Source organism: Pongo pygmaeus, chromosome 7, assembly GCF_028885625.2.
Source record: "Pongo pygmaeus isolate AG05252 chromosome 7, NHGRI_mPonPyg2-v2.0_pri, whole genome shotgun sequence".
In the NCBI taxonomy this organism is placed as follows: Eukaryota; Metazoa; Chordata; class Mammalia; order Primates; family Hominidae; genus Pongo; species Pongo pygmaeus.
In genome coordinates this window covers 86,028,316-86,034,096 of record NC_072380.2, presented here as the reverse complement: position 1 = coordinate 86,034,096, position 5,781 = coordinate 86,028,316, and the positions used below count along the sequence as shown (strand labels likewise).

The 5,781-nt window shown below is 39.6% G+C and overlaps 1 protein-coding gene across 8 annotated transcripts in view; it reads left to right on the top strand.

Moving 5' to 3' along the window:
• The window catches only part of UBE2W (ubiquitin conjugating enzyme E2 W), an 88,448-nt gene that overhangs the window by 932 nt on the left and 81,735 nt on the right, over positions 1–5,781 (top strand). The gene's annotated exons all lie outside the window — the stretch shown is intronic.

Here is a 5,781-nt window from a genome sequence, read left to right as displayed (position 1 = left end):
GAGAGCCGAGTCCTCAGCCCCCTTAAACCTCTCGGGATAGCTTGCCCTCTATTTTGTTTCCCCCTACAAGGCCCCACCCTTGCGGTCGCGATAAGGCTATACATCTCTTTGCCCTTATTCCCAGACCTTTAGTGGAACCTTAGTTTGGTAGGAGGCGTTTGTTAACCTGTGCCATATCCACCCGACTTAGCAAGGCGTGGTTTTCTGGCTTTCCAACTTAATTTACTCCTTTTTCCCGAATCTAGGGAGTTGTGGGTTTTTTGTTTTTTGTTTCCAGGCAAAGATGGCAACCACAATTGTAGTTTGGTAGGGATTGACTGCGTTATCTATAGCCTGCATTTAATTCACAGGTGGAGACTAGCGGCATCAAAGACATTGGAAGAGAAAGTGGAACGCTCAATAGGAGTGTCAGTCAGCTGAATACCCTTTTAGCGTTTTCATAATATCCCCTTGGGTAAAGAGACCACGTTTTCTTAGAAGTGTTTTTTGCTTTTGTTTCTGGAAGAAGCAAGTCTCTGTTCCTCCTCCATTTTTTTTTCTTTTCTCTGCTAAAAGTGTTTTTCTTCCCTTTTCTGCATCTTCTTCCTCTTTTGTACAAATATAGCTTTGCTTCACATTTACTCCTGTGCTTTTATGTTATTCCCCTTTCAACCTGTTTTCCTTACAATATTCTCTTTACCTTGCTTCTCCTTCTGGACTTGCCTGCAGAACAGAAAAGTTTTATGTAACATTTCTAGTTGAAGAGATGTCACGAATGGTGCAGGGAAAAAACAGGAACAATTTCAGGAAACATTATACTTTACACTAGTCTCACCAGAGACGTTAGAGAAGTTTCGTCATTTGAGGCCAAAAAAGGAACTGTAGAATGCTAGTTGAACAGTAGATGCAATAGGCTACATTACCACTTAAAGATTTTTATCTGTTAAGATTAAAACATTTTTTATGACAAGTTTAAGATTATTATCTGTATTAAGATTAAAACATTATTTGAGGCTAAACATTAAGATTAAAATCCACAACACTTGTATTTGACAAGAGAACATAGTGTGTCATCTGGTTAGATTTAGTATCTGGAAAAGGCAGATTTGTTTGTAAGAGAGAGGCTGGTAATCTTGAACTTGAACTTTACATGGTGTCTTTTTTTTTTTTTTTTTTTTGAGACAGAGTTTCGCTCTTGTTGCCCAGGCTGGAGTGCAATGGGGCGAACTTGGCTCACCGCAGCCTCCACCTCCCGAATTCAAGCGATTCTCCCACCTCAGCCTCCTGAGTAGCTGGGATTACAGGCATGAACCACCACACCCAGCTAATTTTGTATTTTAGTAGAGACGGGTTTTCTCCATGTTGGTCAGGCTGATCTTGAACTCCCGAACTCAGGTGATCCGCCCGCCTCGGCCTCCCAAAGTGCTGGGATTACAGGTGTAAGCCACCGTGCCTGGCCTACATGATGTCTTAAGAATTGGAAACAAATACTTGATTGACAGTGCAATAGTGCATTTTTCTGTGCCCTAACTATCACTATCTCAGACTGTCTTACCACTCTTTTAAGTTTTTCCTTCACCTTGTTCCATCAAAATCTTATCACTCTCTATTCTGTGTTTTCTGGTTAGAGGAATGGAAAACGGATGCTTCCTATTTTTATTAAAATAAAAAGTCTTTCCCTTTTATTTGTATTTTAAAATATCTAGTGCAGATTTGCTGGTAGTATCTTTAAGAATATTTTAATATATGTAAGTCAAGCTTTTTGAAAGACAACCCTACTTTCTGTGTGGTTATTCTGTATCTTTGTTATACAGAATTTATATCCTGACTATCTTAATGGCAACATTTGGCTCTTTTAAGACAACTAGATTGTACAGAAATCTTCAATCAAATTATCAAATTTGTTTATTCACTGAGCCAGTTATCTTTTGGGGGACCTCTATGTGTCAGACACTTATTTAGGTGCTGTGGTTATAGCAATGAACAAAAGCAGACAAGATTTCTGCCCTCGTGGATTTAATAATAAATAGTCTGGTAAGAAGAGACAGATAAGAACAACATATTTAAGTTAATTGTGTTTTGTTTTTGTTTTTTGTGTTGAGATGGAGTCTTGCTGTGTTGCTCAGGCTGGAGTGCAGTGGTGCGATCTTGGCTCACTGCAACCTCCGCTCCCAGGGTTCTAGCAATTCTTCTTACTCAGTCTTCTGAGTAGCTGGGATTACAGGCGCTGGCCACCACGCCCAGGTAATTTTTTTGTGTTTTTAGTGGAGACTGGGTTTTGCTATGTTGGCCAGGCTGGTCTTGAACTCCTGACCTCAGGTGATCCACTCACCTCGGCCTCCCAAAGTACTAGAATTACAGGTGTGCGCCACTGCACCCAACCAAGTGTGTTATTATATTAGAAGGTGATAGTGCAGTGGAGAAAAAACATGGAAGAAGGCTAGGAAATTGATCATTTGGGGATTTCGATTAGGAAAAAATAAGCTGTAACATGGAATGACCATGTCCTTAACCCAAAAAGCTTTTAGTAGATTTCTTTATCTTACCCACACCAGGATGTTGCTGCTGCTGAAGAAGTTACTTAAGCTCTAAGAGGAACTGTATTTTTTTTTTAAATGCTATATTATACAAATGTAACATGGGATTTCATTACTTGATAATGAGTAAAACAAGTAAGGGTAGACTTTGAATTTCTTATTGGAGAGTATGTATTTTAAAGTTGAGCTAGTAACTGCTTTAATGTATTCTGTCAGTGCGTCTCAAACATCTTTTAGGTTCTGCCCACATAGCAAGTAAGTTTTGATAGTACGCTAAAGTAGGTGAGATTGGGAGGCTAGAAGCACCTGGCAGGCAGCTCCTCATGATGGGAGATCAATATTCTGGCCCACCTGTAAATGCTGGGGACGCTCTACTCCCTAATATTGCTAGAGTTCTGCCATATACAATTCAAGATAGTGGTTTTCAGACGTATGTGATCCCTTTGAGACATTCTTTACTCATTTTCTTTTTTTCTTTTCCTTCCTATTGTTTCTTCCTAGAAAAAAGTAATGTATCACCAAGTAAGATTACAGTTAAATTATGTTTTAAGAAACCTTTTCTTTTTTGGAGACAGGGTCTCACTGTGCCACCCAGGCTGGAGTACAGTGGCGCCGTCTCGGCTTGCTGCAGTTTCAACCTTCCTGGGCTCAAGGGATCTTTTCCATCTCAGCCTCCTGAGTAGCTGTGACTACAGGTTTTTGTATTTTGTAGAGACAAGTTTCACTTTGTTGCCCAGGCTGGTCTGGAACTCCTGGGCTCAAGCAGTCATCTGCCTTGGCTTCCCCAAATCCTGGCATTACAGGCGTGAGCTGATGTGCCCAGTCTTAAGAAACCATCATTAAGAGAATGTTATATTTGTGGCGATACCTAAAATTGACAGGAGTTAAACAGATCTACATTTAATTTTGGTAATTCTAAAAATCTTAAAATATTACATGAAAAGTTTCTTGTGGCAAATTTTTAGTTTCAGCATTTTAGGGACTCTGATTATTTGGTAGAAACTTTTATCCCCAAACTGCAGAAGCATTCTTTTATTGAAGTGAATTTTTATATGATTCTAAACATTTTTAAAAGTGTAGCAGTATTGAGGTATTCTTTTCTCAGGTGAATCCTAAAATTGAATTTTTTGTGTGTGTGAAATGCTTTTTTTAAATTTTATTTTATTTTATTTTTTGAGACGGAGTCTCGCTGTCACCCAGGCTGGAGTGCAGTGGCGCAATCTCGGCTCACTGCAGGCTCCGACCCCCAGGGTTCACGCCGTTCTCCTGCCTCAGCCTCCCGTGTAGCTGGGACTACAGGCGCCTGCCACCTCGCCTGGCTAATTTTTTGTATTTTTAGTAGAGACGGGGTTTCACCGTGTTAGCCAGGATGGTCTCGATCTCCTGACCTCGTGATCTGCCCGCCTCGGCCTCCCAAAGTGCTGGGATTACAGGCGTGAGCCACCGCGCCCGGCCATTTTTTGAAATTTTATAACCTTTTTTTCTTTCCTATGGATTATTTAATGTTATGAAATACTTGACCTCCTGGATATAATTTCTGATTTTAGAATTTAACTGCTTCATTCAGACTTCTCCTAAATTAGCAATTTTAATGTATACCCTGTATAATTTTCTAATTTGACATTCTAGAATTGTTAATTTTAGATACAACCTCCTGTTACGTTGTGTCTTAAGATCTTAGAAAGTCAGTGCATAGTAGTTGATGTTTGTCAACTCTAAAAACAGTGATATAATTGAGAGAAATGGTCAGTTGAATTACCCTTGTGAATTTTCTGCATTTACTTCCTCTCTTACCTAGCTGGGTCTTAGACTGTTACTGTCAATTTGGAGGGATGGAAGGAGATTGAGATTTAATAACAGGAGATAAAGTATGAATGTGTGCTTATTTTCAGACTTAGAAATAATGCATTATTTTGGATCATTCACAGCTTTTAAAATTTTTTCTTTCTGAGACGGGGTCTCACTCTGTCACCCAGGCTGGAGTGCAGTGATGCGGTCTTGGCTCACTGCACCCTTGTCGTCCCAGGCTCAGGTGATCTTACCACTTCAGACTCCCAAGCAGCTGGGACTATAGACACGCCACCATGCCTGGCTAATTTTTGTATTTTTTGTAGAGATGGGTTTTTTCGCTGTTGCTCAAGTTGGCCTTGAACTCCGGGACTCAGCCATCTGCCCACCTTGGCCTCCTAAAGTGCTGGGATTATTACAGGATGAGCCATTGCCCCCAGCCCACCGCTCTTTGCTAAAGTAATTGGCTATAGTGATTGAGAGAGATGGAATATGGACTCTTACAGACATTACTGTTACAGTAGTCATGTTGTCTTGACAGTTAGATACCTCTGTTTGTTGATGTCAGTATGAAAGGGTTACAACATAATGAAAAGTTAGAAAATGGGCCAGCATGGTGGCTCAAGCCTATAATGCCAGCACTTTGGGAGGCTGAGGTGAGTGGATCACCTGAGGTCAGGAGATCGAGACAGCCCGGCCAACATGGTGAAACCTAGTCTCTACTAAAAATACAAAAAAAATTAGCCAGGCGTGGTAGAGCGCATCTGTAATCACAGTTATTTGAGAAGCTGAGGCAGGAGAATCCCCTGAGCCCAGGAGGCGGAGGCGCCTCGCAGTGAGTGGAGATCATGCCACTGCACTCCAGCCTGGGCGACAGAGTGAGACTCCAGCTAAAAAAAAAAAAGGAAAAAAAAAAGGATTATCTTTGAACAGTAAAAATTTACCATTATAATTTTACTCAGTACACAAGTATACACATGAGAACATCTTTTTAAAATTTGATACATAAAGTAACCTTGTGTTATAAACTCAGGAATATTTCTTCTTCTTTTTTTTTAAGCTATAAAAACTATAAAGTAGTTTAGTAAATGCTTAATTCTTGACTGAAAAGTTACATAATTACACCAGTGATTTCTCTGTGATGCCAAACTGTGTTCATTACTTACACCTTCACAGCATCAACAGATTTCAGAGCTTAGTTTCTAATCCTAGCTTCACTACTCAGTTACTGTGTAATTTTGAGTAAGTCACTTTCCAAATAAGTACATACTTACCAGCAGTTACTGCTACGTCTCTATTAGAATGAACTTAGGTTAGTTGACTTCCTCTTTTATAAAGAATATGAAGATACTATGAAGAACATTACAGTTATGGCAAACACATGCAGCAAGAAAATAAGCCACTTTTTTGGTATATTATATAAATATGAATTTTAAATTATTCCTTTATAGGTACTGAACCTTACTATTATAGAATT